We start from the raw sequence: 14,213 nt of genomic DNA on the forward strand, positions 1-14,213 counted from the left end.
TTAGAACTTGAATGCACCTCATATTTTTAGGTCATCTTTCCATTATCAGTTGCACCATCAGAGCTTCACTCCGGTGCCCTTAACTTTCCATACACCAAGCTGATCGTGACCTAACAGATCCTCCACTTCCATTACAATGTATATTATTCCTCACAGAAGCTTGGGTGTTGTGAGGTAACAGGCAAGTTGTGGCGCCCTGAAAATATTTTAAGTTCGGAGCTAGTGTGGTCGCACGGCCACTCGCCAAGCCGGTGCTCGTCAGCAAATGCATGGTGCCAATCATTAGCTGGAGCAAGAGGGGTAGCCCCAGTGCATGTTTCAGGCTGACTGCATGGCTGGCAATTCCATGCTGACGTTGTGCTGAGGAATGTGCTTTGTCTCTATAAAGGAAATTTGTATGCCAGGAGTGCCAAAGATGGCGGACTTTGTGAAACCATAATGGCAGACATTTCACAGTTCATGTAGAAATTAATAACAGACAGAGGACTCATGATATCTAAAAAAGAAAAATGTACATTACCATTATTTGCACGACGATTCTAATAGTGTAATCAGATTTTCAATATTTTTACTAGCTTAAAGTTTAATATCTCCCTGTAAATTATACAAGCAACACCCAGCAACGAATTTACAAAATCTAAACAGTCCATCCAATTTTGTCGATCGACGTATGTTCAGAAAGCTATTAGTGTAAACCTAAATTGGTATGAATTACAGGCATGTAACGTGAATAGTACATGAGTTATTGGAGGTCAAAGTGGCCCATTAATATTGATCGCGTCGGGTCATAGGTACTCCACAGTTACACGGAAAAAGGTAGGAGGATGTATATAAATCTAATTATTTGTCTATGTCTTTGTTTATATCTGATATACACTATTCATGAAGAAATCGGTCAAATATTTACTGTGTTTTAGAAAGCACAGAGACATTAGGCTACTGGCCTACTTTCGTTTATGTTCCATTGATATATGTCTATTTAATCTGCTTTTGTATTTAATAATATATTATACAGCGTTTTTATGGTCCAGCCGTAGGAATATTAATTTAATTTCAAGTTATTTAAATGTAAATACAGTATTTTGTATATGTTTCAATATGTTTGTCAGTGTACGTTGGCTTGGAGACATGGCGGGAGCGTTCTAGCCATCTCAGCGCTGGTTACTACAGCAGGCGACTACCGAAGTCAATGGAGAGACGGTATGGAAGTGGGGAACGAGGATTGGGTGCACACAGGAGACGGAGAGTGCTGGACGGGTAGGCGCAACAGACGGTCGCAAGAAATACTTGGAGAGTGTTGAGCAGTTTGCGCATGGTCACGGGAGATACAAATATTTCGTAGTGCCGACTTGTGCACTTGTAAGATTTCTATGGCTTCCACAGTGAAGACGTAGTATGCATTTGGAAGTGAATATCTCGTGAGCTACGTTGCTGCTCATAAGTAATCATGTGAAATAGAATTGTATTGCTTCCCAGTTATTCAACTTAAATTTTATTTAATTGCTGGACCATCGAAACCAATAAGTGTTTTGCAGTAATAAATGGCAGTCTTAAAGTTACTTCTGCTATCGTACTCATCATTTAAAGTCGTGAAAATAGTACCTGCAGAGTTTATTTAATTGCAATCTTTCATTTATAAATTTCTATGTTACATTCAAAATTAGCAACGGCCGATTGTTAGGAACATTCGACCATTCGATTCATGTGTATATTCATATTGTATACTGTTGACTCAGCTGTATTTGGCTTCTAGTGCGGCAACTCCCTAGACAACGAAACCAGCCAAAACTTTTAATATTTCAACTCTGAGTCTGAGGGTACGTAGTTGAGGGCCACCATTTATTTTCATTTGAAAGCTCGCAATGCACAACTCATTAAAGAGATTGTGAGATTGTTCTCAAACGTCTCTGCCCTTGCAGTCTTGGGGAGCGTGTTTCACATGTTTTTCCGAAAGTCTGATGGTATAACTACAGCCCCATAGAATCTACCCAGCAACACGAATTGTCAAATGGTTCAAATGGTTCTGAGCACTATGGGACTTAAATTCTAAGGTCATCAGTCCCCTAGAACTTAGAACTACTTAAACCTAACTAACCTAAGGACATCACACACATCCATGCCCGAGGCAGGATTCGAACCTGCGACGGTAGCGGTCGCGTGGTACCAGACTGTAGCGCCGAGAACCGCTCAGCCACTCCGGCCGGCCACGAATAGTCCCTTGGTTGTCAATTCCGCCTGTGGTTTCAGTCACATTATCAGACAAGATCTCCTCCTGAAGCATGCGTTGTAGTCTTTTCCACGAATTGGCTCTCTCTTCTGTACTTAACAGTGGAATTCCCATTGCCGTTTAAATGTGGACTCCCTTCCTTTCCATTTCACTGATGGTTTTGACTTGTCTATAAGCTGTATCAGTCCTTCCGGTGTCCATTTCTTTCTCGGTTTCTTCACATCTTCTTCGTAGCATTTTGCCTTGGCTTCCCAACGATACGCTTATGTTTCTGTATTCCTATATTTTTTTAGTATTGTTTTACCTCATTCTTTCATTGACAACTGAAAATATCTTCTGTTACGCGAGGTTTCATTGCAGTTGTCATCCTTGCACGTATTTTTGCCTACATAAATTCCGTAATTGCTCTTTTTAGAAATGTCAGTTCCTCTTCAACTCTACTGTAAACTGCCCAGTGTTATATTCATTATCATAGCGTACATACCCTCAGAGGATTTGAGACAAATGTCATCATTTCTCAGGATTTGTAAGCAACTTCCTTGGACTACCAAGCACGTCTCCTAAACTTCAGTCTGTTCATTACCATTACTAAGTTATGATCAGACCTCATAACTGTTCCTGAGCACACCTTCCATTTCAGTATTTGATTTCGGAATCTTGAGCATGATGTAATCCATGTGGAGTCTTCCCGTATCTCGAGACCTTTTCCAAGTACACATCCTCTTCCGATTGTTCGGGAGTGTAATCGCTATTCTCACCTAATATTTTATGCAGATCTTAATTAGTATTTTCCCTCCCTCATTCATACAGTCAAGCTCATATTCTCCTGTAACTCGTGTTCGATTCCCTCCCCAACAGTAGAGTTTCAAACCACTATCACTATAGGATCGTCATGTCGTTTTACATACTGGATTATCGGTTCAGTATTCTCATTCAGTTCTGTCTTTTCAGCTCCTATTTCTGACGTGAACGCAACTATTTCCGCCATCGATTCTGATGAAAGCAAGCCTTTCACTGGAATGATCACAATAGCTGATTCTCTGCCTTATTCTCCTATACGTAAGGAATCCTACTCCATTTCTACAATTTCCTATTGCTGTTGATATAACCCTGTATTAGGCTGACAGTATATCTTCTTTGTTCCTGACATAAATGACTCCTACTGTATCTACAGTGAGCCTTTGCAGTTTCCTTTTCATGTTTTATAGGTACCTTATCACGTTCAAACTTCGGATATCCTACAATTCGTCTTGTGGTATATTATCCTCCTGTTGAATATTAGATCTTTTTCTCATGATTATCTTCTCCTTTGCAGACCTCTCTCAGAGATCAGGATAGGGAGCTAATAGCGAATGTTTTACCATCGGTCAGATCTACATATTTTTCAAATTAAGTCTACAAGTCTTGTGAATACATACTGTGTTTCTTTAATGAGGTAGTTCCCACTGCCTTTTACATCCTTACACCGTTGATCATTGCTGATTCTTTCTGCTTTTACAGTCCATTTCCCAAAACAAGGGCAAGAGGTTACCCTGGAACTCAGCTTTTCTGTTTGCTTTGATACGGCTGTTGTTCAAACTAGAGTGACTCCTTATACAGGGTCTTCGGCCGCTATTGTTGCTCATATTTTATTCAATTAAAGCAGTAGCTGGATTAGAATTCGGAACACCGGAGGTTTCCATTAACCGCGCGTAGTGACCATGCGGTTGGAGGCGTCATGTTACGGACTGTGCTGCCCCTCTCGCAGGAGGTTCGAGTCCTCCCTCGGGCATGGGTGTGTGTGTGTTGTTCCTAGCGTAGGTTAGTTTAAGTGGGTCTGGATAAACTGAAAGAACCAGAGGTTGTACAGAGTTTCAGGGACACCATAAGGGAACAATTGACAGGAATGGGGGAAAGAAATACAGTAGAAGAAGAATGGGTAGCTTTGCGGAATGAAACAGTGAAGTCAGCAGAGGATCAAGTAGGTAAAAAGACGAGGGCTAGTAGAAATCCTTGGGTAACAGAAGAGATACTGAATTTAATCGATGAAAGGAGAAAATACAAAAATGTAGTAAGTGAAGCAGGCCAAAAGAAATACGAACGTCTAAAAAATGTGATAGACAGGGAGTGCAAAAAGGTTAAGCAGGGATGGCTAGAGGACAAATGTAAGGATGTAGAGGCTTATCTCACAAGGGGTAAGATAGATACTGCCCACAGGATAATTAAAGAGACCTTTGGAGAAAAGAGAACCACTTGTATGAATATCAAGAGCTCAGATGGAAACCCAGTTCTAAGCAATGAAGGGAAAGCAGAAAGGTGGAAGGAGTGTATAGAGGGTCTATACAAGTGCGATGTTCTTGAGGACAATATCATGGAAATGGAAGAGGATGTAGATGAAGATGAAATGGGAGATATGATACTACGTGAAGAGTTTGACAGAGCACTGAAAGACCTGAGTCGATAGAAGGCCCCAGGAGTAGACAACATTCCATTAGAACTACTGACAGCCTTGGGAGAGCCAGTCCTGACAAAATTCTACCTTCTGGTGAGCGAGGTGTATGAGACAGGCGAAATTCCCTCAGACTTCAAGAATATAATAATTCCAATCCCAAAGAAAGCAGGTGTTGACAGATGTGAAAATTACCGAACTATCAGTTTAGCAAGTCACAGCTGCAAAATACTAACGCGAATTCCTTACAGGCAAATGGAAAAACTGGTAGAAGCAGACCTCGGGGAAGATTAGTCTGGTTTCCGTAGAAACGTTGGAACACGTGAGGCAATACTGACCCTACGACTTAATTTAGAAGAAAGATTAAGGATAGGCAAACCTACGTTTCTAGCATTTGTAGACTTAGAGATAGCTTTTGACAATGTTGACTGGAATATTCTCTTTCAAACTCTGAAGGTGGCAGGGGTAAAATACAGGGAGCGAAAGGCTATTTACAATTTGTACATAAAAGAGGAAGCAGTGATTGGGAAGGTAGTGAGACAGGCCTTTAGGCTGTCTCCGATGTTTTTCGATATGTATATTGAGCAAGCAGTGAAGGAAACAAATGAAAAATTCGGAGAAGCTATTAAAATCCATGGAGAAGAAATAAAAACTTTGAGGTTCGCCGATGACATTGTAATTCTGTCAGAGTCAGCAAAGGACTTGGAAGAGCAGTTGAACGGAATGGACAGTGTCTTGAAAGGAGGGTATAAGATGAACATCAACAAAAGCAAAACGAGGATAATAGAATGTAGTCGAATTAAGTCAGGTGATGCTGAGGGAAATAGAATAGAAAATGAGACACTTAAAGTAGTAAAGAAATTTTGCTATTTGGGGAGCAAAATAACTGATGATGGTCGAAGTAGATAGTATATAAAATGTAGATCGGCAATGGCAGGGAAAGCGTTTCTGAACAAGAGATATTTGTCAACATTGAGTATAGATTTAAGTGTCAGGAAGTCGTTTCTGAAAGTATTTGTATGGAGTGTAGACATGTATGGAAGTGAAACATGGACGAGAAATAGTTTGGACAAGAAGAGAATAGAAGCTTTCGAAATGTGGTGCTACAGAAGAATGCTGAAGATTAGATGGGTAGATCTTATAAATAATGAGGAGGTATTGAGTAGAATTGGGGAGAAGAGGAATTTGTGGCACAACTTGACTAGAAGAAGGGATCGGCTGGTAGGACATGTACTGAGGCATCAAGGGTTCACCAATTTAGTGCTGGAGGGCAGTCTGGAGGGTAAAAATCGTAGACCAAGAGATGAATACACTAAGCAAATTCAGAAGGATGTAGGCTGCAGTAGGTACTGGGAGATGAAGAAGCTTGCACAGGATGGAGTTGCATGGAGAGCTGCATCAAACCAGTCTCAGGACTGAGGACCACAACAACAACAAAGTAGTTTGTATGTCTAGGGACCGAAGACGTAAGCAGTTTGGTCCCTTAGGAATTCACACACATTTGAACATTTGTGATTCCCGTTACTAATAGAAAACGCTGCCCCCACCCCTTTTCTATTCACTGGTATTGTAAGGGATTAGGTCGTGGGTTGACGGAGGCAGTGTGAGCAGTGGTCGGAACCCCGAGGTTTGGGCACTGTGTGTTCTCTCTTCCGTTCCTGGAGATGTGGTCAAGGGAATGATTTTTTTATTTATTTTTAGTTTCTTATTCATTTATGTTTTTTTCCGATTTCCAGATGAAAAATAACACACCGTAAAGAAACTCAAGCGCCATTCAACACACCCAAAAATAAAACGGCTCCCAACGCCTTCTAGATGTAACGAATTTATTAATAGAATAAATGGGACCCTGCAGCGACTCAGTTGCTTGTATTCAGATTGTCCTCTCGGTAACTTAATATGATGTAAAGTGCGCTGAGTACATAAGGCATGAACGTAAGGTCCTACACCATGATCTATTTTCTCACTTCACTTCGGCTATCGGGAAGACCCCAGCTAGTCAATTGCAAAAACATGTTCTATATTTTATGGGTAACCGCAAAACCATACGTTGCTCCTGCTGTATGTACTACAAGTCCTAGTGATCCATGTCATCGTCACGTTACAGATAATGCCACCAGCTCCTGTATCCAGTGCACGACGTTTCTCCGGATGGCGCGAAAGTAGATTAGTCTGGTGTGATAGAAGAAGAAATAGGAGTCGATTTAGAAGACATAGGGCATATGGTAATAAAATCATAATTTACGACAGTTTCGGAGGACTTTGAGTCAAAAATTCTAAAATCATTAGGGGAAGTGGCAACAAAATGACTGTTCAAATGGCTCGGAGCACTATGGGACTCAACTGCTGTGGTCATTAGTCCCCTAGAACTTAGAACTAGTTAAACCTAACTAACCTAAGGACATCACAAACATACATCCCCGAGGCAGGATTCGAACCTGCGACCGTAGCGGTCTTGCGGTTCCAGACTGCAGCGCCTTTAACCGCACGGCCACTTCGGCCGGCAAAATGACTGTTCACGTTAGTATGTAGAATGTACGAATCTGGTAATATACCGCCTGACTTTCGGAGAAATATCATTCACTCAATTCCGAAGATTGCAAGAGCTGACAAGTTCGAGAATTATTCCACCATCAGCTTAATAGCTCATGCATTCAAGTTGCTGACAAGAATAAGAGACAGAAGAATGGAAAAGAAAATTGAGTATGTGCTAGATGACTGTCACTTTGGCTTTAGAAAAGGTAAAGGCATCAGAGAGGCAATTCTGACGTTGCGGTTGATGACGGAAGCAAGACTAAAGAAAAATCAAGACACGTTCTTAGGATTTGTCGACCTGGAAAATGCGTTGTACAATATAAAATGATACAAGATGTTCGAAATTCTGAGAAAAATAGGGGTAAGCAATAGGTAGAGATGGATAATATACAACATGTACAAGAGCCAAGAGGAAATAATAAGACTGGACGACTAAGAAGGAAGTGCTCGGATTAAAAAGTAAGACAGTAGTGTGGTCTTTCCCATTTACTGTTCAGTTTGTACATTGAAGAAGCAATGATGAAAGTAACACAAAAGTTCTGGAGTGGAATAATAATTGTAGGTGAAAGGATATCAATGATCACATTGCTATCCTGACTGAAAGTGAAAAGAATTACAAGATATGCTTAGTGGAATGAACAATGTAACGAGTACAGAATATGGACTGAGAGTAAATCTAAGGAAGACGAAAGTAATGAGAAGTAGCAGAAATGAGAACTGCAAGAAGCTAAACATCAGGACTGATAGTCAGGAAGTAAATGAAGTTAAGGAATTCTGGTACCTAGGCATCAAAATAACCAATGACGGGTGGACAAGCAGGACATCAAAGCAGACTATCACTAGCAAAATGGTCATTACTGGCCAAGAGAAGTGTACTCGTATCAAACATAGGCCGTAAACTGAGGAAGAAAGTCTGAGAATGTACGTTTGAAGCACATCATTGTATGGTAGTGAAACATGGACTGTGGGAAAACCGGAACAGAAGAGAATCCAATCATTAGAGATTTTGTGCTACAGGAGAATGTTGAAAATTAGGTGGGCTGATAAAGTAAGTAATGAGGACGTTCTGCGCAGAATCGGAGAGGAAAGGAATATGTGGAAAACACTGACTAGAATAAGGGACAGAGTGATAGATCTGTTAAGGTATCATGGTATGACTTCCACGGTACTAGAGGGAGCTGTAGAGGGCAAAAACTGTAGAGGAAGATAGAGATATAAATACATCCAGCAAATAATTTAGAACATAGGTTTGCAAGTGCTACTCTGAGATCAAGTGGTTGGCTTAGGAGTGGAATTCGTGGCGGGTCACATCATACGTGACTGATGACCAGTCACCAAAACTCTCGAGTGGAGGCCGCGAATCAATCGCTAAATCATGTCTACAAACATGAGTGGCATCCCCAACCGTTCCATGACCGCGCGTAGAAACACTTGGTCCACTCGGTCGAAAGCGTGATCGAAACCCACTGATGCCAGGGCTCCTCGTAACCCGCGTGCTGACATCAGTGCTACATCACTGTAAGCCCCTAGCGCTGTGTGTAAGTTGCTCTTCGCACCGTGAAACGTTTAATCGGAATAGATCATGTGCTTTACCACCGCTTGAAGGCGGGCAAGAAGGATACGTTCAAAGATTTTGTAATATGCGTTCAGTAATGTCAAAGATCGATAGTCTCGTGGTCTAGGACTACCAGTTGGTTTTGGAATGGGTATCACTATGCCCTCTGTGACCCCGAAACGGACCTGTAAGGTATGTGTTAAGGGTTCCTTGTACGTTTGCATCCAAGTCGGTTCCATCAGAGGAGTGGTAGAATTCAACAGGGAGTTCGTCAAGTACAGGAGATTTCTTTAACGCACCACACTTAGGAGCTCCGTGCAGTACGTCTATAGTCATTTCAGCCGTAAGGTCGTCCACTTAAATGGAATGTTCGACTGCTGGCAGTTTTCGAAGAACGTCTGCTAGTCCTACTCTGTCCAGGTGGTCTTCTGCACACAAGCTGCTCCAGTTGTGAGAGCTCGTGCAATATCCTTCTGCAACGTGGCCCGCCATCCATCGGCCAGTTAGACGTCCCGTATAAGTGTAAGTCGCCGCTGCCGCCTTTCTCTCACTGTAAGGTATAATGACATCGAGCATCCTCGCGCGTACTTCTAACTCCCTTCACTTCCACCGCCGTAAGACACAGCACACGTGCTTTGATACGTTGAACCATCCCACTGACGGAGAGGAGACGGTGGTTGCGTCTCCAGATCACGTAGGTCTGTGAAATAAAATTCGGTAGTCACCCGTCGTCAAGGTGACTCATTTTGGCCATGCTGTTTGAACTTCCTGCGTAAAGCTGCTTTGACACAGCAGAGCCACCATTTAAGAGTTGAATAGTACGTGCATTCACGCCTTTGACGTTCACGCTGTGTTTGTTCTACTTCCCGGTAACAGTTTTCTTCCTGCAGATGAGTAACATTTAGCTTCCATGGACCACTGCTGTGCCAAGCCTTTTGTCTTGGCTGAGCGATGGTGCACATGTAAGCCTGGTGGTCTGTAGGAGCCATAGGCCCCACCTCAGCATCAGGCGTTGCCGTAGTTAGCCTCTGCGGGACATACACTCTGTTTAGTCAACTGGCCGAAAGGCTCAAAAGGTAGTTTATCCACGGCTGTCGCGGTGCTTCAAAAAATGTTTCAAATGGCTCTGAGCATTATGGGAGTTAACATCTGTGGTCATCAGTCCCCTAGAACTTAGAACTACTTAAACCTAAATAACCTAAGGACATCACACACATCCATGCCCGAGGCAGGATTCGAACCTGCGACCGTAGCAGTCGCGCGGTTCCCGACTGCGCTCCTAGAACCGCGAGACCACCGCGGCCGGCCGCGGTGCTTCATTTTCCAGACATGAATCAGGACAAGGTTCCGGACCAGCGTTTGTAACGCTGGCCACAGGACGAAGGGCATTTGTTCTCGGGTAGCAGAGTGCAGTTAACGTCGCTGCCGAAAATGTAATTCTCCTGACTATCTCGGAAGAGCGGTGTCACTCCATCTGTGTAAAAGGTCGCGCGTTCGTGTCTCTTCGTCGAGTCAGACGGCGGATAAATATTCACATCCCCTACGCTAAAGGCTAAAGGGTCGAGGTCAATTATTCCATATCTTCCGCCACTATTCTCCTAACATATGGCTGTACCACCGCTACCGTCGGTTCCCGTTGAAAGACACACGTCATGACCATCAAACTCTGTAGGGGCATCGTTTCTTACCTCCTGCAGAACAACTATGTCGACGCCTGCTGCCCATAGCATGTATCGCAGCATTTAAATCTTTACTGGGGTGCTAATACGTTGATGTTACGGTAGACGTGGGACATAGAGTCGGATGTGAACTGCTAGAACGTTACACACCAACGAATAGGCTTCCAACGACACCGCCTCATTGACCGGGATTCAGTTACTGAACTCCTACCTCCAGCATATCATCCGTTTGGTCCATTTCTTCTGCCCAATGTCCGAATGAACTGATGGAGACGCTCGGTGTTTACGGGCGTCCGTCTCTATCACTGAGTGATGGGATGGTACTCTTTCGCATAGTTGTCTCCATCGCCTCTCCTTGAGGTTGTGGCTCCACTACTGTCTGTAGCAAACATAAACTGGGTGGGAAATCGTCCTTGCCAGTAGGTGGATACGAACCGTGATCATTCCCACTATCTTGGTCAAGGCTTCGGTTGAGCTGCCCGTCTTCTGTTGACAGACGCAGCTTCTTTCGCTTCTTCAGCGAGCACTAGTTTGGCAGTCGCCCTTTGCAAAAGCAGAGGGATCCGCTTCCTTATCTGAAGATGGGCTCGAAGGGAGCATGGGAGAACCCTGACTCGTTATCTGTCACAAGGCGTCTGGCTGAGGATGCGACAACCTCCTCTGCGACGTCGACGATGTGGGATCGAGGACAATACTCCTACTCGATAGGCAACGGGGTGTCATGCACGTCACCCACATCGTTCCGGAGTGTTTCCACGTACGTCATAGGCAGTGACTTCATCTGCTGTGGCCGATGCTGGATGTCCCAAGGTAAACTATACTAGACGTCACTTAAGATAGTCAGTTCGGACGTAACCTTTCTGCCAGCAGCCAGAGCACGTCTTCGATTGACCATATTAAATTACGTTGGCGCAACAATTTCCTATTAACACGTAAGATGATGTGAGTTTACGAAGTTCAATTTTTACTTTGCACATACCATTGCGAACGAAATGCGTCTCGAAGCTGGTCCATTCCTCCGAAGCATGATTAAGGGTCGTGCCATAAGGGCGAAATGCTTCGATTACCATGTCCGCAGTTCGAATACACTACCGTTCTAAGTCCGAGACCGGCCTGAATCATTGAAACCATACCCACGTCCCCGTCCGAGTGGTGAAAATTATAACCGTCGGTAGATCGACGAATGAGTCTGTTGGACGCTGCTTCGTCTACATCTTTGAAATATATTACGCTGACGCTGAATTCCTGTTATTTCCCGTGGATCTAACTTCACCACATTGCACATGAAATGTTCGAAATCGATTGTGTGGCGGACGTGAACTTGTTGTCGCCTTGGGGTAGGAAAGAGCCATCTTAATCCAGAATAAGCAATACGCCGCTATCCGAACCCTCACGTATGTAAATAAATCTCATGCTAGGCACGTCCAAGCCGTTACAACCCCGAAGGTGGACTGGCTGCTTGGTCGCGGGAGTAACCATGTCGAATTACGTTCGACACAGTGTCCTGCTGCAGATTGTTAACCCGGCGTGAATGAGGCGAGAAATTTTTACGCCAACTATGTGGTGAGTATGGGATACCCGAAACTCTGATGACGAATTTTTGATTCTATAATCGTGCATTAAGTACTTTTTTACTTGGGATTTTAATAACGATGTCTATTAAACAAGATGAGTAAGTAAAATACTACGTTTAAGGCACAGAACCTTTTCTGAGACGATTTAATGAAGTATCTATATTTTCTCAGAAAAAGTACAGTTTTCAGAAGTTTAATATTTTTCCATACAAAATTGGAACAAAATTACAGTTTCTTCGATTAATTAACATAATGATATTATATTCCAATTACAAAACAGAAAAACAAAATAAAAGGTCTTTTGATATCAATTAGCTCAGCACCAACATTATACCTACAAATCAGCATAATCTCCGCAGATACAAATCGCCTGCTCCATACATATTGACTACATAGATTGTATATTTTATGCTTTAGTTTTCAACTGTGATTTCTTATTGTTTCTAGTGATATATTAACAGTAAAATTTTCATTCCGTGTCTTAACTTCCAGTGGAAGATTGAATTTTAGGTTTTAGCTTATAGTTTTGTTGATATCGGTATTAGCTCTGTTGTAGTAGTGGTATTAATATAAGTAGTTGCTTTCTTAGTAGACAGAGAATTTCGAGACCGCTGTTGTTAGTTCTTTAAATAGTTCTACTGGTGTAACTGAACTTTGATAACGTAGATGTATAGTTTTTTAGTACGTGAAAAATTTTACCATGAGTGAGAAGTGTGGGCTCTGACTTAGGTATGTAAATAGTGGGTTACTGTGTAGGATCTGTTCAAAGTATATTCATTGGGGGGAATGCACTGGGGAAGCCGGTGGTCATTCTAGCGAGATCCTCTCCTGGGAATGCAGGATCTGTAATAGAAATAAGTTGATAGAGGAGCAGGAGCGTAAGATCTGTGGCCTTCAGGTGCAGTTACAACGCGCAAAGGAGAAACTAGGTGGGTTGAGGAGGGTGTAGGGTGGCGGGGAATAGGAACTGGCAGTTGCCAAGACGACAGCTAGGAAGAGGAGGTATTCAGACAGATATACGTTGCGTATTTGCCATAGATTTGACCAACTGTTAGAGATGAGAGGAGGGGAGCCTCGTGTGGCTTTGGATGTAGGGAAAATGCAGCAGTTCTCAGCAGTTAGGGGGCCTAGATCAGTTGCAGAGTCTAACAGAAAAAAGAAGCTTCTGCTGCTAGGTAGTCTACACGGTAGAGGTGTGGGCCAGCAGTTGCAGAAAGTGTTGTGGAGTGAGTACCACGACACCAGCATTGTGAAGCCTAGTGCAGGGTTGGCTAAAGTGACTGACGTCATAGGGGAGTTATGCAGGAATTTTACGAGGGAGGTTCAGGTAGTGATATTGGGTGGAGCAGGGAACAGTCTTGATAGGGACTAGGAATATGATGTACATGGTGACCTGGTAAGTATAGCTACTCAAACTGGTCTCACTAATGTGCATTTCATGCAACTATTTCATGATGGGCCTCATCTTAATGCGGATGTCGGATGCGTTAACATGGGGCTGGGGATGGCGCCGATGGTAGAGGGCAAAGGTCACATCTCATGGTGTCAGTGTGGTCCATCAGTTGATTGGGATTCACTAGGCATGGACTGCACCTCGGTAGGTATGGGATTGGGAGGCTGGCTTATAGGTGACAGTGAAATGGGTGGTGATGGTGGGATCATTCATGGAAAAATTCCTGTAGTAGTTGGTGTTAGTGATGCACATTTCTTAGATTGAAGTCAGCTGATAGGTATACCTTCTTAAAGGAAGTCGCTCTAACTAAGGGCTCACCTCCAGAGGATATAATGTTTCGAAGTAGAGAAAGAATTAGCATATTTCATCAAAATATTAGAGGTGCTAGAGATAAATTTAGTGAACTCCTTATAGATGTTGATTCTTTAAGTAATTGGTATATCAGAGCACCACTTAAATAATTTGACAATTTAGAGGCTTCCTTTATCAGGATACAGATTGGCTGACTGTTTTTATAAGAGTTCACTGCGGGATGGGGTAGTGGCTATGTATGTAAAAAACAGTTTTCCATTTGAGTCCATAGACGCATCATGGCACTGCACTGAACAGATATTTGAATTTTGTGCAGGGACAGTTGCATTTAGTGAAAGTAAACTTCTAATTGTTATTGTTTGTAGGTCCCCTAACTCTGAATTCAGAGCATTTTTGCTCAAGATAGAGAGGGTTCTTGATTCACTTTGTAGGTAGTACCACAAATTAGTT

Source organism: Schistocerca serialis, chromosome 4, assembly GCF_023864345.2.
Source record: "Schistocerca serialis cubense isolate TAMUIC-IGC-003099 chromosome 4, iqSchSeri2.2, whole genome shotgun sequence".
NCBI classification, from domain to species: Eukaryota; Metazoa; Arthropoda; class Insecta; order Orthoptera; family Acrididae; genus Schistocerca; species Schistocerca serialis.